We start from the raw sequence: 23,986 nt of genomic DNA, 5'->3' as shown, positions 1-23,986 counted from the left end.
TTTTCGAAATATGGACTGCGACTTAACTATCTGAAATGAAAGTCACTGGATGACCATCCAGAATTTCAATCAACTCCGTTTCTCCCGGCGAATTATTATGTCCCCGGAGAAACCTGCACCGTTGACCCTCAATCAAAAAATTCTCTTCTCCCATTCATCATGGGCCCAACAGAAGGATGCACGGGGGATCCAGGTTGCGCCATTGCATGATTAAAATATATCGACGCCTTTAATTCACAGTGAAAATGAAAACAAAATAGTACAGCGCTCGGTCCCACTTGCGTACTTTGTAAATCGTACCAAATTGCTCCGTAGATGCTCTCCTCTATCTTAGGTAAGTCCTCTATTATGACGACATTCATGTAAATAAAACATTTTGCCGGTAAACTTTCGAGGCCTACACGGGATCTCGCGCCCGCGCATTTTCCAGCTGTATCTTTTCTCCAGCGGAGATACTCCGAACAATCCGCTGGGAAATTCCATCTATGCGACCCGCGAAGATACTTATTCGAGTATTTTAGCTGGCCCCGATTCCGAAAGAAAGCTTCATTCGGAAAACTCTCCATCGATGTTGGATGGAAAAGCTTCCACTATGGGAAAACTCTCCACAATGAACCCATTTAGCAAGGTAGGCAAAAACACCTTTCAGCTATTAGTCGGGTTCGTTTGGAGTTCAGTCTTTCGGCGAAATTGAAAGCGTTCAGTTTTCGGACAAGGACCTCTCGGCGCCGCGGATAACTGTGAGATTCTACAGGGGAACTGTTCCTAGTGCAGTGAGAAAAGGTGAAAAACCACCTCCCCCAACTTTGTGTATTTACATGACCACCTACTGTTCCTTTTTGAAGTGCGAGCTCTGAATTTTCTCTCGTTTTTGGAGGCTGTTCGCATCCGTGTTTCATGCCTTCCCGTCGCGATCTGGTTCTGATGTAGTTGGTCCGTTCGTTAGATCCGAGATCTCATTTAGGAGGATTTTCCACCTACTAACTGGTGTGCAGGAAAGCAGATACGTTAGGGGCGACCCGGAAAATTCTAAAAAACAGGCGGAAAGTGTACAAACATTCACTACTGTGGGTGGTATGCGAAGGATGCTGATTCCTGAGCATTTGTCCGTATTTAGCGGATTTAGATCTGTGTCAAAGGAATAGAGGGTGGTGTGGTGCCATCCAAAGGGCTTTCTCGTATTACGCGCCCTTTGCCGCGAATCGTGTCGCTTAATAAAATCCGTTCCGTTGTTTGATATTCGCTAGGCTGCGTGGTGTTGAGGTGTCCCAGATTCATCAGTGAAGTGTTCGGAGCTAACACGGTTCAGATGCATGAATGTGTAATTTTGTTCTTCTTGTGAAAAATAGCAGGAAAAAGCTGAAGAAGTCCAAATAAACGTGACGTAAAAGGTGGCAAGCAACAGTACACACAGAACGTGGGTTTTTCTCATACAACAAGCAACAGTTTGTTTGCTCAGTTCGTGATAGTCGTCCCCGATAGCGGATTTACCCTACGTTGGAGCAGCAATAGCAGTAGCGTCTGGAGCACTAATTAGTGAATTTATTACGGTAAGAAAACATTTCCAAGGCACGAAGCAACCCAGCAGCCGACCACCTACCATTGATTTATTATCATTATAAGGCAACTTGCTAAGAAGGCGGGTGCAGCCCCTGATGGCTTCCAATGTTTTTCTCGCCCCTGATGTTGGGAAGTCAATATTTACGTATGGGGTAGGTAACAGTGGCTTAAGAAGAACCACCAATATGTGTCCGCGGCTGGCGGAGCCTTCTGGGTCTATTGTTTTTGTATCCTGCATTGACTGAGTCTTCATGAAACCCATTTGTTATCCCTGTAACTCCCCTGCTGGCTACGAGGGAGATTGATTCGATTACAATTGTTGTTTCTAGACAAGATATTAATTCTAGATACTCCTCAAGCTGTTGATATCTGAAATTCTATTTTCACAATGGAATGGGTACGCAAATAGTTCGAGGAATTCTTGGGGGCTGACTCGAATTTATGCTCATTTTTGCTGTAGAAAGCACAGTGTGGAAGTACACAATCCGTAATCGCTTTTTGATCATTCTGGCTCTTGCGCTGATACTACTAACACTAAAATCATTCATGGAGAAGACGGAATTTTCTTGCACACCAATTCCTATTGAATTCTCTTTCAATGGAGGAGGATTTCTCAAAGATATTGAAAATGCTCCCACATTTCTCCGAATTTAAATGTACACAACATTTTTATTATTGTCTGGGAAAACCAAGGCCTAATCGAATTTCTTTTGGACCACCTGTGGTCTATTGTATTATGGCGGCTAAATTTATTTTACGTTTATCCATAATGAGTTACTATAAATTCACTCATCTTCTCGCGAAATTTCATTTAGTTGGGCCGGAAAAAGTACACAAGGAATTTGGGGAAAATGTGTTGGTCACTGACCTTCACCACGTTTAATTATCTTCGAATCATTTTCATTAATTTCAATGACGAAATCGATTTTCTTAGTGGACATAAATAGTAGGAGACAATTGCCTATTTCATCTAGGGCAGACGCAACTCACCAAACGCTGGCTTATCTCTGTCTCGGGAGGAGAGTTGGTCGCTCCCTTATATTCGCAGAATACCTCAAGAGCGTAGACTGACTTATCTAGACCTAAGCTTGGTCGAAAGACATTTTCCTTAAAAAAAATACAGAGCAGGATAGTGGGAAATTAGCAGAAAGTGTTGACCCCAAGGAAGCCTGAATCTTTAGGAGGACTAGCACTGAAAAAGTAAGGAAGACTATGACCCCGGAATACAGATTTCGAGATCACAATCAGTGTCTATATTACAGGCTCAGCATTCATAATTATGGATACAAAGGCTACCCCGAGTTATACAGCGAAGCACACGGCGACTTTCGCGTCGATTCAACATGCAGTTTCAAAATCGCTGACAATTCTGCCCCTACAAGCTGCAGCTTCATCGAGCATAGCCTCAGCTCCTGAGATGCCGCTGACTGGCTCTGCTTATACCTTGCCGGCGACTACGGCCAACAATATTGGCGCCATACCTAAGTCGACCGGGGCGGTCGACTAATTCTCTGCCTCTATCTGCCACGCACTATTCCAGTGCGTCTACAAAAGATTGTATCAACCCGACGACGTCCGCTAGCCAACTGAAAAATCGTCCTCCATTCGAGGGACATGTTTCCAACTTAGCATCGGATGCGCTACGCACTTCTGGTGATTGTCATACAGTCGCTGCATTCCTATGTATCATCGCTGCACCTCCTATGTATCATCGACGCTCGCCACCGCTGAACCGCAGATCTTTCCGATCTCATGTTGCCCGAGCGGCCCCTAATTGAACGTCGCCTCGCCGCCAAAATAGCTGTTCGTATCAAGGCTAGCGTACCCCACCACGTCCGACGAAATTATGACCTATATCAGAAGCAAAACCACCTCAACTTTGTCACCTCTTTCATATGTGAAGCTAAAGAAGGATGGCTCTCCTGACCGAGTGACAGCTTCCCTCAAAGTGACATATTCCCACGACTTCCATGCTATCGTCCAATCTTCCTTTTGGCCACAGGGGGTCTTCGTCAAGCCTTATCAGAGGACTAAGTGTTATGAAAATTTCCGGCCCGCCCGCCTGCCTCGCCGAACTTGAATGATTCCGACAACTACACACCTTTTTACCAAAATGTAAGGGGTCTAAGGACCAAGCTGTCGGATTTCAAACTGTCTGCCTTAGCATTCCAATATCATGTCATCTGCATTTCTGAAACCTGGCTGGATGACAGGATTTTAGATACCGAGCTCCTCGAAGGTTACTCTGTCTTTCGTTGTGACAGAGACTGCGCTGCACTTGGCAAGGCAACTGGTGAGGAGCCCTAATAACTGTTAAGTCCCCTCTCCGTGCCGAAATCATCTTTTTCTCCCCCTCCCTCTCCTACGATTCTGTCACCATACGTGTCTTTCCGCCAAACGTATGTCCCTCTATCATATCGTGTGTATATTTTCCCTACCTAAGCCTGCCTTCTCATACGAGGATTTCTTCGACAGATTATCAGAGGTCTTAACCGTTTTGTTTTACTCATTTCCTTTCATCCTCTGTGGCGACTTAAACTTCCCATGCTCTCCTGGCCCATTACTCCTGGCCGTCCTTCCCTCCCTAATAACTCGATCCACCCTTCCCTTTCTCTCTCCACTTTCATGTTCACCTGTGGGGCTCTCCAGTTTAACCTTTCTAAAAACCACTTAGATCGCATTTTTTACCTTGTCCTCTCTAACCTTTCTATGCGTAGTCTTTCACAATCCCTTCATGCTCCGTCTTACGTTGCCCCTGACCCCCATTATCCTGCTCTCGAGCTCGATGTTCAGATATCCCGGCTCCACTCTTCGATCGCTCGCAAGCCTACCAAGTTCAACTTTCGTGAGGTGAACTTCGAAGGACTGAACTCAACCCTGGCGTCAATCAACTGGATCCCCCTCCTCTCTCTACTTATGTGTGACCAAGCACTCAACACTTTCTATACCATTTTATCTGATCTTCTTGCTCGTTACGTTCCCTCCTCTCCTAAGTGCTTACGATCTTACCCCGTCTAGTTCGCCACTGAAGTTCACAAAAAACTATGTCAAAAAGAGACTGCGAGGAAGAAGTTCCTGTCTTCTAGAAACGATGCTGACTTAGTTTTTTTTCAAATCTCTACGTTCATCGGTCAAATCCTTAATACGTAAGTCCAGAAACGAATATTTGACCAGTGTGGAAGACTCACTCAACGGCCCACATTCGCAACTCCCGCTGCAGTTATTCGATCCGTCCATTAAATTCCCTGGCTTCTCAGCTAACTTCCCCCAACTATCTTGTGATTTACTCTGCCGCTACTTTTCGTCAGTCTATGTTCCCCCTCCTTCCTCCGAATCTCTCCCGATAGTGGATGTGTCCTGCCCCGCATCGGTTACCATTCCCCTTCTTACCCCTATCCTTGTCAAGTACCTCATTAGCAAACTTGATGCCAATTTCGGACCTGGCTACGATGGTCTTCCAAATCTCTTTTTGCTCAAAATTGGTAAGTCCATCTCCCTTCCCCTATTTCTTATTTTCAACAAAAGCAACATTTTCCCGACTTGTGGAAAGAGACTCTCATCATCCCCATACATAAAAGTGGCGATTGTACGCTTGCTGAGAATTACCGTCTCATTTCCCTCCTCTCCTCCTGTTCCAAGATCCTGGAAAGATATGTCAGCGACTGGTTGTCCGCCCACTTTGGCCAACACATAGTGAAAGAGCAAAATGGCTTCGTTAAACATAGGTCCACTACCTTCAACTTGCTTGACTTTACCAACTTTGTCGTCAAATGTCTAAATTCACGGCAAAAAGTGCATACCATTTACACTGATTTTGCTAAAGCCTTCGACACTGTAAATCACAAGATACTTCTATCCAAACCCTCGCCTCTAAGCGTTCCCATGCCCCTTGTTTTATGACTTGCTTCTTACCATTCCAACCGATCCTGTCACGTCTCTTTTGACGGCTACACTTCCCGCTCCTTTTCTCCCTCCTGTGGCGTCCCAGAGAGATCTATTCTGGGCCCTTTGTTATTTTTATTTTTTATTAACGACCTTTTACCCCACCCCCCTTACTTGTCCCTGTTTGTTCCATGCAGACGACTTTAAGCTGTTTTCCGCCATATCTTCGCCTATGGACTGTATTTTCCTTCAATTTAACCTGGATACTCTGGTTTGTTTGGTGCTCGATTAATGCGCTAGCGCTAAATGTCAGAAAGTGTCACTCTATGTGCTACTCCCTAAATCCTCACGTACTTCTTTCTCATACTCTCGTAACAGGCATTCCTTATCCTGCTTAAATTCCACTCAAGACCTCGGTGTCACTTTCGACAATAAGCTCCGCTTTGACACCCATTGCCTCGATGTCATCAATCGAGCTGCAAAATTGTCCGGCTTTATACTTCCCTCCTCCTCTGATTTTGACTCCATCCAACCCTCCAACTCCTCGTCAGGAATACCCTCGAGTATTGCTCAGTGATTTGGTCTCCCTCCCGTAACTGTGATTGTCTTGCCCTTGAAAATGTGCAACGTAAATTCACCCGTTCCCTCTTCTTTAAGAAAAGCTTGCCTCGTGTGGACTAGCCCTTTCTCCTCCGCTTTCTGAACCTACAAAAGCGTAGATCCTATCTGGATCTATGTGCATTTTTTAAACTTTCCTCGGGTCTGATAGACTGCTCCGCCGCTGATGACATCACGGCCTGCGTCTTATAACACACGTGCTGTAGACATTTTCAACGTGCCCTTCGCAGAGCTCGAAGTCTACTTTCATTCCCCCATTACTAGGCTTTGCTGAAATTACAACGCAGAACAGCTTGGTCCTTTGAACTTCTCTACTTTAAGTAGTTTCAAACGTAGGATAAGTTTTTTGCTTTTTCCTCCTCCTGAGGACAATAATTAATTGGAGTTTTCTCTGTTTGTTGTCCGTTAAATTAAATTAAATAAATAAGCGGGTCGAAAAAAACATCCCCCAGGAATTCTTTCAGAGGATCATCCTGGTTCCCCTGGTACCAGATAATCTCCAGTGAGACTTCGTCGCCGAAGCTACTTCAGATGAATGCCTTGCAGACTCGAGTCTGATCGCCCTGCTCGAGAACGTGGCGACGGCACTCCCCAATGGATTGACCGGAATCGGCTCTGTGCAGAGAACCACAGTTAAATATTTCCGCCAATCGAGTACCACTCTGTGTACACCAATTTAACGCAAAACATATACTGATGGCTGTCTATTACGGTCAATACAAATGGCCATTTGCCCGTCTTACTGTAGATGGAGTAGTGTCGAGGAACTCCTTCCGTCACCAGAATGCAGCACCGCCGAATGCGTTAGTACATCTACCCGTACCAATCCTAATAAGCCACTGGTTAAAATACACATAGATACCTTTCACTAGAAAACGTTCATGTCATCTAGATTGCAGATATCACAGGCTGGTGCTCGACAGGCTTCGAGGACATGAAAGCAGCCCTGCCCTATACAGAATACAACTCTGACTAGAGGCAAAATTCCGCATCTTGAGCGATAGAACTTTGTCTGGCAGACATACCTAGTCGTATATAATCTGACCTCTCCCAGTTTCGTCTTATCTAAGCTATCAGTTAGGAGTTACGTTCTCATCTAACAACCTTTTGACTGGAATAGGTCGTAACCCCACTTCTTGATCACCACTAAGTCCATTTGTAGCAAAATTACGCCATTCTTGATCCTATAGGTCATGATACGCTAGACTACCTCAAGAGGAGGGACACCCAACAGTATCTGCATGGCGTTGGTTGAAACCCTGTGACATACAAGAAACACGTAAGCAACCCCACCCGCTGACAGGCGTAAAAAAATTTTCCTATACCGTCATCGCCAACACATATATGCATGTTTACGTACAACATGCAGTATGGATCTGACAGCCTTCCTGCTTAGATCCTATTCACACCTCATGATACACCTCAACGTATGTACATAACAATATAGTTAAACGTTTCCTGAGCTGGATCAGTTTCGGGTACAAGTGTATGCATTCCCTGATTGTGACTCCCAAATTTGTTACTTTCTTCCGGTATTTCAAATTTACTACGTCCGAATTACTAGAGGAGGACGACGTAAGTTGCTGTTGCGCGATGGCTTTTTCCCTTGAGATCGCAACCACTACTTTAAACGATGTGCATGCACTCAGCTTCCTGCTGAGCACAAGTCTCTCAACAAGAATGAGGCGATCATCCTCGTAGGCCTGCGGTCAAATCTTCCTAAAATTAACTCACGCACGTTCCTTAAAACATCTTGGACCAAAGTTTTCCTACCCTTGAAGGAGCTCCTTCGCAGAATTAATTTCTGGCAGTGACACTTAGTTTTGACAACACAGATAACCAACTTAGGTATTCAAATGCGCCTTTGAAATATACGAAGATTCCAAGGACATACATATTTGTTAGTTTAGTTTTTCACATGCATCAATACGTCCTCGGTGGACCTACTTTTTCGGAGGCCGTACTACCCTTCCGAAGCTAGGTGGGATGATTTCACCTCCAACTGCTGGATTATAATCCTCTCCAGAATCTTTCCAAGAGCCGTGGTAGTTTTCCTGTCAATCGGAACATAATTCTCCCGTAGACAATATTCATGCACAGACTTAACAGAGATGGAGTTACAGTATCCAAGAATATCTATAGTTACGTCGATGGCACGCTTCTCATTTCAAGCAAATAGATTCAGATAAAACTCTAGGACATAATCTCATCACAGGGAAAATGTTGAAGGAACTTCCCACGTGACCCATATAGGAAGTTCTACGTCTCGCGTGTTACTCAGGAAAGTTTCAGAAATTGCAATGATTAGTGATTATGGAAAGGACCAAGCACAGGTTTCATCCTACAGGCCCATAAGTCTGCTACCCATGGAAAACTACTACTTTCAAAAATGTCACCACATCTAGTGGAAAACGACGCGATTCCTCAGCACCAGGTTCGAGAGAATTATGCGGCAATCCAGTAAGCTCACAGGATCGCTTCTAAGATAATGACACAGTAGAGGTTAGCTATTCTTGGATGTGGCGCAAGGTTTGATTTTTAGAAAGCACATCCCGAGATTACAACCTCCAAGCTGGAGTTCCCAATGGCAACCTCAATACTTGCAGATGATACTGGAATTTCAGTATCCACGCCGATCCTAAGGTTGCTTCACCCGTGTATCTTGCGAAAAATTTAAATATCCACAGAGACCTTAAGGTTTCCACAGTAAGAGAAGAGATTTCACTACAGGTAATGAAGTATAAAAAAAAGTTAGGTTCCTAGCCTAACCCCTTAGCCAGCAGGCTGGAATAGATTGGTATGAGCTGATTAGAGTATAGATTGAAGACTGAAACAGAACGTTAAGTAGACACATCATACTGTTGGTTTTTAAAATTTTTGGATAAAACCGCGGTCTGTCCGCCTGTCTGTCAGAGGCACTTTTCTCAGCAGTGGTAATACCTATTGACGGTATATAGCCATGTCGGGTATCAGATGAGAGACTTCGATTAGTACTTTCAAATCTCTATCCAAATAAAGTAAATGATCGTATATTACTATATTTTTTAGAGATTTGAATGGAAACCCCCTTAAGTTTATCCTGGAATCAGCAGTAATATTGGCTATAATATAGAGTATGATACTACCAAGTTTGGTGGAAATCGCACTGTTACTAATAAAGTTGTAATGCACCTTTGTGCAAATTTACTGTAATCTAAGTGAATAGTTTGACATAACAAATACATATACATTACGAGCTAGGTGCAAATGGGGTAAATGTCCTGTCGAATATTCTTACATTGCATATATACAAAATCTTTGATAGCTGAAGCGCCGATCGGGAGGGTAGGAATCTTCATGGGACATTGCGAGAAAAATAATTGCGATGATTTTATTCTTTGCTCTTCCATTTTGAATTAGGTTGCCTTAAGGTTATTGTCGCAGAGCCGAATCAGTATTTCACTGAGACTAGTGCTGGTATTTCTCTTCTATTCTTTTCGTTTTTTCAAAACATCTCGCCCCCCCCCTGCTCCTAGTCTTCATCTTCTATATAGAAAGTGTTCAGGCCTCCCTATTATCCTTTTTTTCCAATGGAATTTCTATTGTGGGCCCCCGGGAAAACTCCAAGCCCGAAAAGAATCCCCCCCCCCCTTTCCACCCCCTCTCAATAACCCTGGATCTCATTCATAGCTTTGAAGCTCTGATGGCAACTTGACTGCCAACAAAAATGCTTACATTTCATTTAAGTGAAACCAATATTTCGTTCAGAAGTCGAATTAAAGTTCATTTACCAATAAGTCCCCGAAAATTATAAAATCCAGGTATATTGTCCAAGAATACTCCTACTCTAACTCCATGGCTTATTTTTGATTGATGATAAACACGGTGTGGCAATAAAATGCCGTTCTTCCGCTGTGTCCTGGTTGGAAATGACATAGGGAAGTTATCACTAGAGTCCAGCCTAAGTATAATATTTTGTTGAAGATACCCAAAATTCGCTAGATTCCTGTTTCACCAGGGAACATTCCTCGATGATGTGACAGTCTTAGCCTCATGATGTGACAGTCTTAGCCTCATGATGTGACAGTCTTAACCTCACAAATATGCACCAATGGCGATTCTGTTGAGGTCTCCAGTTTCAGTTCGTTCTTGATATTATCGCTCACCTTTAAATGGGCCATATTATTGCTCAGCAACCTTACAAAGGAGCCCCAATCCATTTTCTAAGATTCCTTGCCATTTTTTCTACTCTTGAGTTACCCTAAATATCGAATGTTATTATATTGTGATCGGGCATAGAGGATTGTATACCTGAGTCGAATTAAGGTATTATAATAATCACTGGGCAGTACAATGTTGACCATTTTGCCTCCTCCTCCTAATCAGGTACTGTAGCCCTGTAGTGTATCGATACGGTCTTGAAAGTACTGTGCTCTAACATGCTTCAATGCCCAGATTCCATCATGGGCGTTGACACCGCAACCGAGGAGAAGTGGTTGCCCCTTCCTCAGCCAGAACTTCACCAGTCTAACGACTAATGCTGGTAGTCTTGATGTGTCGTCCTCTGTGATAATATGACTGCCTACCGAGTTCTTCCATTGACTTCCAATGAAAGTTGGATAGCGACGAGGTTAGTTAGGAACTTTGAAAAACATATATTTTAAATTGTATGTGAGAATGAAGTAAGCTGTGGTTTTTCGTAAGAAGAATTGCAAATTACCTTTCTCTTTGGAGGCCACGCATCTGCACTCAGTGTACAAAGGGTTACTTACCCAGCACTATTCCAATGTTCCCCTTGGAAATTCTCCTTCCAGATGCAGTCTTTGTATGGTGGAAGTTTAGTTAGGCTATCTTACTCCTGGCTATGGGCTCCATTAATATTTCAAGTTCTTCTCTAATGTTGGAGTGTCCCCTTGCTCCTTCGAAATGATACTTACCTCTGACTAGTTGTCCGCCTTCAACCATCATATATCCACACCTAGGTCGTCCATGCCCTCCTTCTTGATGGGTAGCATGTCCAATTCTCTCCTCCTACTGCCTTCCAGCCACTAATACTTGGGGGATATCCGTAAGCTTCTCACTCACGAGGAACAGTCTCCGTGAATGCTCTAGGTTTTTCAATATAAGAAGGGGAGAATGGTTAGCTCGAAATCCATGGCAGACTTATTGCCTCGTTCACCAGTCTTCGATATTAAAACTGTCCATACGTATTTCCAAGTGCTTGGTACATACCCGAGCACACCATATCTCTTGCAGATTTCCACCAAACATGAAAAAACCCTATCTTGCTGATTCTACAATATAGTTTGTAGTATCCTGACTTGGGCGTGGGGATTTCTATGGTAGGAAGGTGTTCTTTGTTCTACGTATTACTTCCTTTGGAAAATGATATATGCACTGACGACCGAGAGCTCCTATCCAACCTAGAGGAATTCGCATCCATCAAGGTCGCGTACAGGTGAAGCCTCGCCACCTGACTGAAGAGATTCGATGGGAATGTACTATTGAGCGGCAACTGTTGCATTGGTTCTTTGGTTGAGACTTCCCGGTTTCCGTAACCTAGTATGCTAGTGTCACATTCGGTTATCGTTATGTAAAATCATGATGTTCCTTAGTTCAGAGTACTCAATATAAAAGTCCATGATCGTAATTCTTAACTTTATTGCGCTTTGTTTAGAAGAAAGGTGGCGAAAATTAGTCGAACAAGTCCGCTAGCATCTAAATGTAGCCTTACTGAAGTGTCCTTCCACGACGCTCGATACTATGAGTTTAGTAGCCTTCCTGAAGACTCTTTTACGTGGAGTATTAGGTTTGGACATTTTGTTGGTTAAATATGCCTTACCTTACCGATAAACCATTCTCCTTGTTACTGCTGGAGGAATCTCACAATGGATTGATTGAGCCCTCTCCTCGGTCCGGGGTCGGAGTGGACAGACATCCCTGAGAATTTCCTCTGCGAAGATTTCATACTTCCTCGGCAATCTTTCAACCTTCCCGAGCAGGTCTCCCAAAAACGTTGCTCTATTTTTAGCCTTGTTTTGCATGGCTTTTGCACCATACGTGACTTCAGTAAGCTACGGAGCACAAAAGACAAAATGGTTTTTAAGGAAGGACGCCAATTTTCGCGCATCGAAAACACTTCTTGCAGGTTACACTTCGAATTTAACAATTACGATAATATTCAGAACTCGAAAACCGATTTCTCTAAATACAAAGAACCCATCTAAATCTTAAAAATGTTAGCACTCGCCGTGCTCTACAATTGCAAGTAGCCTCTGGTTTTAGTGTCCTAAAGCTTCCAATCAATAGCTTAATTGACGACTCCACAATGTCACGGTCACATCAATAGAAAGTATTTTCGTGTCGATCTACAACAAATCTCTCGCTTTTCACCATTTAACACTGTTAGATTCGGTTTTATTGCGTTTTTGATGCTTATATTTTTGTTTTGACAAGAAGGATACGGTATGACTCCATCAGAAAAATTCTAAAAAATACCTGTGCCACCTCCTAAAACACGAGAAAGGCACTCCTTCTAGTCCGAAATCCTGGAATTTTTGTCTTCCTCTCGATAGGGGATTCCCAAGTTGATATTGCAAATTCAGGCAATATTCCTTGCAATGGTGTTTCTTGACTTCTCCGACTCAATCTCCCAATCCACCAGGTTATCAATATATCATACAAAACAAAATTTCAGACTGTATTCGCCTGTTGTGAATAGTACAGCACGGATTCGTAACTTTATAATATTGCACACACAACTGTTTCTTAATTGCCGGCATCGATCCGCTAAGTAGAAATGCATTTGGTTGTATACTAGCATGTAAAGTACATAGCACTGCGATACTCATTACAATGAAAATAAGGTTAATCATCATCTTAGCATTTGAAAATATTAAATTGTATAATGAAGTAACAAGATTTAGGGTTGTGGTAGATTTTTAGGTTGAAGGGGGTCGAAATTTTAAAAACTAACTTAAATGATAAATGCAAATTTTAACTACCCAAACATCACATGCTATGTCACACATTGTAAGACAATATCATACAGGACAAGTCATATAACATCCCTTAACTCATACCCCCCAAATCGAATGCCATCGACAACACTGGCTCCAATCGGCTTTCTCCTCTGGGTCGATGAGCGATGTGTTAATTATGTTATTTACATGACAAGTTGTTGACGCATTTGACGCCAAAACTTTCTTCACCACCAGATAACCACGCACAAAACTGCAGAGAAAACAAATAACAGCAAACGTAATCATTCATCCGCACAATGATGGTCGTCCTGCGTACGTCCAAATATTTGCGGAATTTATTACGATGCGTATTTTTGCAAAGACGCTTTGGGAAGGCTTAAGATTCGCATGGGCAACAAGCCCCTAAGATGCAGTAACTATTCTGCGAATACACCTACGTTTGGATATGTGTAGTTTCAGCAATAGCGGGGTAGCCTGAAGATAGTAGCTCTTGATATCTAGTATTAAATTTTTATCTAAACATGATAACGTGGAAAGTCGCTTCATTAGCATTTATTAGTCTTTATTATCAGATGATAATTCAGATTTTATGAATTACTTTATTTTTATGTGATATAATGTGGAATGGTGTCATCTGATTTTAGTCACGGCGATCGGAGGATGTGCTGTTTTTTAGGTTGGCATTAATAGAAACTTACAATATTTATCCAAGAAATTATCTTTCATCAAATAAAGTATCTAAGGTCTGTGGATGGGGTTTACTCTTCCAATAAATCTCACATCAAAATCTATTTGAATTAACAATAAACAGATAACTTTGTATTACGCTGAAAGCATGAAAACATTGAAAACATGAATTTTTAAAAATATCTTTGGACAAATATTTGGATAGTATCCATGATTTCCTAAAGATGCAAACCTGAAAACCTCGAAAGTGGTGCATCCCCGCTTTTAAAGTTAATCTCAATTAAATATGATTTGGATCAAAATTGTTTATACTCATAATTTCCGCAAATAAATGGGATTGAAATATTATAAATTTATGTTTGAGCATAGGTGGTCCATAAATCATTAATTTTTCCGGGATGAGGGAAATTTCAACGTAAATAATAATCCTGAAGTATTACAAATTAGCATACTCGTATATCATTGGTGCAAAATGGGGTGAATATGATTCAGGCAAGTGTTAACCAAAAAATCAGACATTTGAGGAAATTTGTTAGAAGTGGGTTGAAAACCGGAGCTAGGAATCTAATGTTGTGTGAACCGCGTCAGAAAAAGGGATATCCCTCTATGTTGTTTATGAGATGGCTGAAAAATATTTCTAGAAATGACAACTTCGTCGAGTACCACAACGTCGTATTAGGTTCCCACAACCCTCTACTTCCCGATTCAACAGAATTGTTCTGATCCATCTAGCAACGTTTTTGCTTCCTATTTTATCACCTCATATGTTGCCTCATTGCCATCTAACCCAAAGTGGCCCGGAATTCAGAGTGTCTAGCCTTTATTGTACAAAACAAACGCTTCTAATTTATCAAGCCGTTCTCATAATAATAGAAGGTTCACCTGGTAGCTGCCTGGCTCACGGTTAGGATCAGAAATACCCAGAAATCCCTATTTGACTGTTGAAATCTCCAAGTGTAATTGATATCATACTTGGGAGAGGCTTCAAGGGTCCGCTCAACTGCCTCGTAGAAGGTATCCTTCTCCGACTCTACAGACTTCTCTGTAGGGGCGTGAATGTTTATGAGGCTTACCCCGAGCACATGGTTTACTGGACGGCCACTATAATATATAGTGGCTCTTCTCCCGGAAACCGGTCCCTGTCTATCGCATCTCTTGCAACGCTGTTACATCAGCCTTATATTGGGACATGGTATCGGCTAGCTGCTCAGCAGCTTCATCTCTGTATTGAGACTCGCTTTCATGCTTCTCTGTCTGCAGTTTTTCATGAAGAAAAGGCTCCCAGTAATCACCACGTGGAGGTGGAGATAAGGTTTGGTAGTAGAGCTGTTGGTGTTTGTTCAGCAGGCGTTTCTTAGGTTTTATGCTCCATCGTGGGTACCAATCCACGTTTCGTCCTGGGACCAATACTAGCCTTTGGCCTCCTCTATAACTGATGTGGCGTTAATTGCCTCTAGAGGTCGGTTTGCCTTTGACTTCCACCTTGCAAATGATTTTAGTGATATGGTCAGTAGTAGTATTCTACACTGCCGTAGCACAGCTAATGCTACGCCTTGCCTTCGCGCTAGCTTATCCAAAATTTCCTCTTTCTTGGGTGTTTTTTTCGGAACATTCTCCTCTTGGGGCCGATATCCACTACTACCTTCTTTCCTGATTATGATATTGAGAACTTAGATCTGTCCTTAGCCTTCTTAAGGACTTGTTCTGATTCTAAGTCTTCCTTAAGATAGCACGGATACATTAATTATTGACTGCGTTTCCTTCTTAGATTTGTTGCCTTCTGATCAAGGATTTTAGTTGGTTTCGGCGTAGGTTACTGTACAGGTTAGCTGGACTGCCTGACTTCCCCAAGTTTCCTGTGTATAGTTACCTGGTTGTCATTACTGCGAAAATGCGCCTGGGCGTATGAAGTCCCGCCAGCTTGTTGCCGTTTCTCTTTCCTTCTTTAAATTGTTCGTTCATTTGATACCCATAAGTATGGGGACTACCAGGCTTGCCGTCTCATAGCTCAACCCCTCCCCATACCATGGCAAGGTCAACCTTACTCACTGAGGTAAGTGATGAAGCAGTAGCACACCATCTGAAAACAGTCAGTTGCCGCCGACTATAAACTATGCAACACGGTTCACAAAACGCCCTGGATTGGGGAAGGTACTTTTCCGGTGTCTAAATCCATAAGGTTTTGTTAATAGTAGGTGCACGGCGTGACTATCACCACGTACTACAAGTCTTGCCAGACGAGAGTCTCGGCTCGTAGAGAACCATGATCAATGCAATAGTGGAATTCTGTTTAAAGGCGTGCACTGTAACGTAACCCTCCTTTCATACTCATAATAATCAGCAGCCCATAGCGGTTATTAAGCCGCTTTCACGTTTCCGTAGTTAGTTAGCCTGTGACATCCTTTTGGGATATGACCAACAATTTCAACCGCCCAGCGCTTATCAATTTTCCGGTAAAAGTTATTAAGGGACAATTTTACTTGCGCAGTAACAAAGCTTTTTCACTGGTTCAACAAGCAAATTAATGAAAGCGTTAGATTTTGGGCCCTTTCGAGGCCGATGGCAGCATTTTTCCATTGCCGATATCCAGATGGGTTTCTGAATCTACTTCCGATCGTGATATGGTTGACCTGATTATATGTTCAGTGCTGATCAGTTGAAACCCAAGTGATCATAGCGCCCAAAGAAGGAGGGCATCAAGAGATGGAACATTCGATGAGACACTGGGATGCGCATAGTCAAATACAGAAAAAGTTTCGCAAAGTGATGCTGCTGCCGGTGTGGGGACGGCAATTGCAATATCTTTCAGTGTTTCTCCTCCAGAGGAAATAGCTGAAATTGGGTAGATAGGTGGATATAAACCGAGCGAGATAGCAGTTGTATATTTGGCGAAGTCGGCTTTACAGTTTCTCACCAAGGCAGAGGCAAATCGTCAGACGCTGCCTCACTTCTGCGCTGGGGGTAGCATGACCGAAGCGGCTCGCAGATGTTAAGTGCTCCTTTATATAATTGGCAGAACACGGTATGACTTCGAATTTTTTTGAGTGTAAATCCGCACAAACTTTGAACCAAAGCTTGGACAGAGCCGAACATATTTTTATAAGGATTGCGGGGTCCTAAGTCCTCACCCACTTGTCGCACGTTTAGGGCTTAGCACCCAAACTTCTAAATTATTAATTCGCAGTCATGTCATGTTCTGCGAATTATATCAAAGAGCGCTTAACATCTACGAGGCGCTTCGGTCACGCTGCTCCCAGGGCAAAGGTGAGGCAGCGTCTGACTATTTGTCTCTGCCCTGGAAAGAAACCGTAAAGCCGTTTTCGCCTAATATTTTTGAAGTTTGGGTGCTAAGCCCTAAACGAGGGGTTCGGGGACCAAAAAAGAGGGATTAAGCTGCACCCTATTTGGTCCGGTCCGACATCAATCCGGACTTAGGAACCCGTAAGTGGCAGTTGCATGCCATTGGCAGAGCCGAAGGCTTATCAGGAGCGCGCAACAGTATTGAAGCGCATGCGGTTTGCAACCCTTCTCCAGAAAATCGTGGGCAACGGCCTGAAAAACGGGGTGGTAAAGAAACCCTTGGACCCATGGAGAGCAACAGAAGTTCCTAATGGACTACAGGCCCGTTGCATAGCGAATTGGGGAAATAGTAAAAGAAAGAAGGCCCACCTGAAGGAGACTTGGCCCAGGTATTCTCCAGGGCTCAAGAGAAGAAGGCGAAATAACATCCTGTTCCGACGAAAGTCAACACCCTTGGAAAAGTCCTCAGCGAGATCTGCTCTAAGATCACATCTCAAGACAATGGAGCAAAAGTGTCTTCCATCCCGAGAATGAAACAAAAAGCTCTAGTTTGCAGCCTAAAGCCTACGTGTTGTCTAGAATTCGGAGATTTTCCCTGTCTGCGGACTGGGAGCCAGGACATTGTAATGAAGAAAGTCTTATCCACAGCCAAGAGGGAAACACATCTTCAAAGTGACGACGAGGACGAGGGTAGTTTTAAACACAGAATCTACATCAACGTCAATACATCGCGTGAAATCTGGCCGATGCTACGTCTCGACATATATCGATGCAGCTTTCTACCCACGCTTGAAACGTTGCAAAAGTGAATACTGGAAGTTTTGATGAATGTTATTGTTTGCCATAAAGTTACTTATTTGGTGAACAGAAGGTCCAAGCAATATCATTGGACCCTGTTCCCTTTCTAGAGACCCTTATTATTAGATATACAATTGTACGGAAATTTTCGTTTGCTTAGCAAATATTTGAAAAACCTATTTCAGCACATGCCGGTGAGAAAATTAAAAAGAAGCCCAATTATTCTGTACATGCCAACGCACGCAAAACTAAAAATTTGAAAAACTATGTTATGGCACTTTTCTCACGGCCAACTATTGAAGCTTAGCACGACAAAACGTTAAAACGCACGTAAGAAGAAGATAAAAAAAATTACTAAACGTAGCTGAAACTGAAGGGTTTCGGCGAGAGAACCCGTGGCGGAGCTACTAGGCCGTGGTTGACAGGCGTACACGAGGCTCTCATTTTCTTCCAGTGCCGTCTACTTCCTGAAAGAACGGCTTCTGCCTCTCTTGAGCTTGCTATCGACTTTCACCCTGAATGCCTGCTCGCGAGGCTCAAGGACCTTATAGGGACCCTTTTATGATGGCTGTAGTGGCGTCCGGGTGGCATCAGTTCTCACCAGAACGTAGATATAGACGGTATATAGGTTCCTAGGGGTGATAGCGTAGGGGAATTCAATTTGGGATTGGCCTCCTGCAGCAGGCGAGAACCCGGTCGTTGAAGATTCGTAGGTCCTCCCCGTACACCAAATCAACAGGGCTGCCAGCTGACTCCTTGCGGAAGGCTGTACGGTGGCCAAGCAGAACTAAATGCAAGAACTGCGACCAGGACGTTTCATCACGCGCTATAATGACTGCCTTCAGCGTCTGATGCCCCCGTTCTAGCATTCAGTTGGACTGCGGATAGTATGTAATCCAAAAAACAAGGACTAATGGTTCCGTTCAGGGCAGAGGCAACTCTTCAGATGCTGCCTCACCTCTGCCCTGGGAGCAGTGCAGCTGAAACTGGCAAACACACAGTGCAAACACGACAAGGTTGCGAATTATATTCAAGTTAAACCACCACTAGTTTGAGCCTAAGTCAGGCTAAAGGTAGGTTACTGTTTGGGATATGGAGGATCTTAAGTCCACATCCACATGGTGGTGGACCGGACCAACTGGAGAGCAACTTACTTCCACGTTTTTTTTTGTGCACGGACACCTCGTTTGGTCTGTAGTTTTCCGGTGGCGTTTGAATCTTATAAGTTTACTGAACTCTGAGAAGAGAGTAGATTCGAATATATTTCCTGGTCTGTGATAATTACGACGTGAACACCGAAGTGTGGAATCCACTCTGTCAAGAGTGACACTCAGCACAAGACTATGTTGTAATGTCCGCCAGAGGTATTGCCCCAGGCCACTGCGTAAACTGATCACTGATCGTGGGGCAACACTTGCAGCCAGCCGTGTGAGTCTGCAAAGAGCCTGCAATTTCGTACTCCCTGACCTAAGAATTCACATCCCTGCTCATGGACGGAATATTTGCTGGAGACCAGCTGGTTTGTTGTTCGAATGCCGGGAGATCTCGTAGCACATGGAGGAAGATGAGCCGAAGCTGAGAAACTCCTTAAAATTATATTTGAAGTCCGACTGCAAGCTCTGAAAAACTGCTTTTCGAAGGAACGCGATGCTTTGATCTTAGGACCCAACAGCAAAGCATTAAGTAAGGCCTGGTGATGAGCGGCTTTGAGTTTACCATACCCAAGAATCTTCTAAGGAACCATTAAGCGAGATTCAACTGTTTTGAGAAGAAACCCAAACGCAACGGTTGCCAACTTTTGTTCAACATCTGGTGAGGCGCAACGCTTACTGCGATGTCTGCGGCATCGCTGAACACGGCTAGTGTAGCATCTACCCGATGTTGCTTGGTGGTTTCAAACGCTTGGGTGGCTTCTGAAGATCACACAACCTCCCGCGATTCTTTGATGTTTGGACCAGACAGGAGGGAATTAAGTAAGACCTGGTGATGAGTGACTTTAAGTTTACCATACCCAAGGACCTTCTAACAAACCGTCTTAGGTAGGTTTGCAGCTTATCTGGTTCGGGTTGTAAGCCATCTGGGCTAATGGAATGGTCTGCAAATTTCACCTGTTTCTGGACAAATCTGCACTTTCAACGTTATGCTATTGTCACAAAGGCGTTCAAAATGCACTCGAGATGTGCCAAGTGCTCGAATTCGGTGGAAGAGGTGACCAGGATGTCCTTCAAGTAGACGAAACACAGAGTGGATGAATCTGGAGTTTATCAGATGATGGAAACATGGATGTCGGCCAAAATGAAGCGCCACGAAAAAGTGCTATGCAGTGCTACTTACCTGTAGCTGTAAGTTCTGAAGGGCATGGGGTTTGCTGCTCCTGAGAGAAAAGCTTGTTGGGTGTTGAGACGGGGAGAAGTCGGGGACGCTTCCGCGTCAGTGTCTCTCAGCTAATTGCGCCTTCTAAGGAGGTCGTACGTTGTAAGGCGACAAAAGTTCATGGGCTGGTAAATGTAGTGGCCTGATCAACAAACCTACGACCTCGATGCGGCCGCGATCCGCATGACTATCCGAAAGCTCATTTCGCGAGGTGGACGTCGAGCGTTATCGCGACTGATCTCTCGAACGGAAAGCACTCATCGCCGTCGTCAGTGGCATTTCGGGTAAACGCTGTTGTTTGTCATTTCCACTTCGTCCACAGTCTCGCCTAACACCTCCATTGAACCGACGTGGGAACACGCTAGTGGGGCAGCACATCGAAGACATGAACCACGAACGCAGCGCCGTGCTGAATTCGATTCTGCCGACGTATTGAACGGCCGCGGACACAGCTGATGGCCTGACAGGAGGCTGGTATGAAGAAAAATCACCGCCGCAGTAACATCATCTTTATTGATGTAATATCTTGAGTAAAATATCCAACTTAACCGAGACATGATTGAAGCGGTAAAGAACTTTTCCTCGCCAGCCACGGTGAAGGATCTGCGAAGGCTCTTAGACATATTAAACTTCTATCGGCGTTTCTTGCTCAAGGCCGCTTATTACCAAGCATTCTTAACGCTTGCTTGTCTGGGCCCAAAACCAAAGACATTCGCCAGGTTGTGGTCTACTGTGCAGGTGTTTGAAACGGTGAAACAATAGCATGTTGATGCAAGACTGCTGGCATTTCCTCAACCAGATGCACCCCTAGCTGTGTTCATCGACCTCAGACACAATGGTAGGAGCCGCACTTTACCAACCACAGCGCCTACAATCGTGAGCTACTCGCTTCGTACTTCTCCATAAAATACTTTCGTTTCTCCTTTGAAGGTAGGTCGTTCATCGTGTTCACAGACCACAAGCCTCTTACTTTCGCGCTTAAACAAAAGCTCAATAAAGCGTCCCCTCGCCAATTTCTGCATTTGAGTTTTATCAGCCTGATATCCAACACGTGTCTGGAAAAGACAATGTTCTTGCAGATGCCTAATCTCGAATTTCGGAGGTCACAGTTCCCGTGTCGGTAGAGTATACGGCAGTCGCCGAGGCACAGAAAGACAACGCAGAGCTTCGGAGCCTGAAGGCAAACTCCAAATACAAGTTCAAGGAGTTTCTTATCTTCCGCTCAAATTCCTATTTACCCTGCGAGACATCAGACCAGGGATCTAGAGCATTTATTCCATGACGAAGAATTAGGCGTATTTCCTAGGTCGACCAAGCGCCTTCACACCATCCATCTCGACATCATTGGCTCTTTGCGAGCTCGCATAGTTACAAGTATACAATGATCGACAGGTTTACGCGATGGCGCGAAGCAACATCTCTGACTGACATTACGGCACAATCATGTGTCGAGGCCCTCTGTCGAGAGTGGATTCCACGCTTCGGTGTACCAGCCAATGCAGTTTGAGTGTACTCTTTTCTCGGAGTTAGGCAAGCTTCTCGGTTTTAAACGCTACAAGGCTACTGTGTACCATCCACGGTCTAATGGGATCCTTGAATGTTGGTACCGAAATCTAAAGGCCGCCTTAATGGCTCCCGACAATCCGTCGTGGGTCCTTGTCTTTCGTCCGCCCTGACCTTCACACGGCCCACCGAGAGGAGTTCACGGCTAACCCCGTGGAGATGATGAACAGAGAGGGTCTGCGCCTCCCCGCCACTCCTGTGCTGGACATTAGAACAGAGTTAAGTGACTCCGGCATGCTGCGTCTGCTCGGAGACGTGGTTTCGAAACTGCGACCGACTACTCCGTCCTGACACACAGCAACGGAGGTCGACACCCCCAGGTCCTCATTAGGGTGGAGCACTCCTTCAAGCTCAACGTTCAAGGCGGACCCAAGTGGGTCTCCTTATCGAGGATGAAACCTTTGGATGAATCGGCGAACGCTTCAAAAAAGCGCCCGCGAAACGTCAGATTGCTTCGCTGAACCCGCACGGATGCGGAAAATATTCTTCCCTTGCGAACTTACAAATTCTCCCAACTTGAAATATTAAATCAAAGATCTGTTTTCATTTTCTTGAAAAATGACAGGAAATTGGTAACTGAAATACCTCTTCCATAAAAGTTTTTTTTCTTCCAATTTTCCACCTACGTACCAACTTACGTAAGTGCGGACCTTCTTGTATTAACATAAACTGAAACTTCGTTAATAAACAAAAATATCTTTTCAAGATACGCTGATACGTGCCTCTCTCTCTGGGAGAGTTTCTAAATTGCAATTTTCATAAGGAAATATGAGCTTACATTTCTGTTTACTTATCCAAATAACTTTCGCCGTACCCTCGTCCTACATCCTTGCAAGGAAAAATGTAATTTTATAATTTTTCAAACAACTACTTGGCATGTGTCTCTCAACGTACATCACAGCCCCGTGGGCGACACCCAGGGATTTTTTCCACACGGCCTCATTTCCTCTTTGAGTTTCACCAGTGCTCATTTCTTTAATCCTTTTCCACGCTACAGCATTCTGGCAGAAATGAAGTTTACTTTCCAGGGACATATTAAATGTCATCTTATATTACGCGTCTCTCCTTTCCTTTATTCCATTCGAGACGAATATCAGGATTCAAAGCGGGAGCCAGGCAGACTTCCCAGCTCATATGTACATGAGTTTTATGGTTTAGTGGGCACAATTTTTCTTTGCCCGAGTAAGGACTAAATTCCTATGGAAGGATCTTTGGTGAGGCGTTTCGTGTGCATGCAAGGATGAAGGTGGATGGAAAATATATCGCATCGCTAATGGCAACACAAGCATAAACAATAACGAATGTAAACAAAAGCAGCTTCCGAAGCATTGTATCCTTATTCTTGGAAAACTCGTTAAGTTGTCAAGCCTGCCTTCATCCTTCGATAAAAGGATTCTGCTTTGTTCATATCAGTGTCAGCCTTGCTGTGTTTGAGGACCAAAAATACTATTATGAGCATTCTACTGGATTATGTAAGGATTAACCCAAAGCCAGTTAATTATGTTTTCCTGGGTAATGACGGAGAGACTGTGGTGTTGAGACTTCGGCAGCCGTTACAATAGTTAAACCTCATCCCCAAAGCCTATACCAACCAGCCAGTTTCGGCGGTTCCAGGCAACTTATCTATGCTTCCAGAATCTAAGCTCTCAGTGCTGATATCCTCCCAGTAACTTTACAATTTCAAGTCTTCCTGTTTGAATTAGGAAGTTAAGCTACTTCCAGAAGTATCGAGAGGCTCTAAATCCTCCAGAAGGGGCTCAATAACTCATAAAGTGATTGCCATGCGATCAATTATCTCATGTCTCCCGTGAAAGTGTTAACTTCAGCTACTTCAGCCTCCCTTTCTATTCATCCTATTCCCTATCTATCCTCTCACCCCCTGTGAACTGCTTCACTGCTTCCCGGGGGAAAATTGATATGAAAATCTGCTTAACTGTCTTAAAAGCAAATTTCCTTACAACAGATACATACATAACTCGATAAAAGTTTCAGATCCTACTCATGAAATTATTTCCTAGGCAGGATTACAGGATGATTGATATGCGAGTTTTCATGAGGATGATGAAGGAACGAAGCAAATATTCACCTGTGGGAATCGGCTTTTCCCTATTTCCCGGCCTCAGTAAATATGTGTGTATAATAGCGCTTTTGTGGCGGAAAATAGATACAAATACGACTGAACAGCGCAATATTTAAATTGATACGAATTGTAGGGAATTTCCTTGAACGTATCAGTTGCGAAC

At 43.8% G+C, this 23,986-nt stretch overlaps 1 protein-coding gene across 4 annotated transcripts in view; it reads left to right on the top strand.

Moving 5' to 3' along the window:
• The first annotated feature begins 691 nt into the window (after positions 1 to 691).
• Positions 692 to 23,986, top strand: part of LOC119661584 (NACHT domain- and WD repeat-containing protein 1) — a 275,579-nt gene continuing 252,284 nt past the window's right edge. For all 4 annotated transcript variants that reach the window (XM_038070985.1, XM_038070984.1, XM_038070986.1 and 1 more), the window contains exon 1: positions 692 to 1,550. The gene's annotated coding sequence lies outside the window, so the exon portion shown is untranslated. The remainder of the gene's footprint in view (positions 1,551 to 23,986) is intronic.

The sequence above is a fragment of the Hermetia illucens genome, chromosome 1 (genome assembly GCF_905115235.1).
Source record: "Hermetia illucens chromosome 1, iHerIll2.2.curated.20191125, whole genome shotgun sequence".
Taxonomy (NCBI): domain Eukaryota; kingdom Metazoa; phylum Arthropoda; class Insecta; order Diptera; family Stratiomyidae; genus Hermetia; species Hermetia illucens.
Note: the sequence above shows the minus strand (reverse complement) of the source record. Positions and strands in the feature narration are given on the sequence as shown.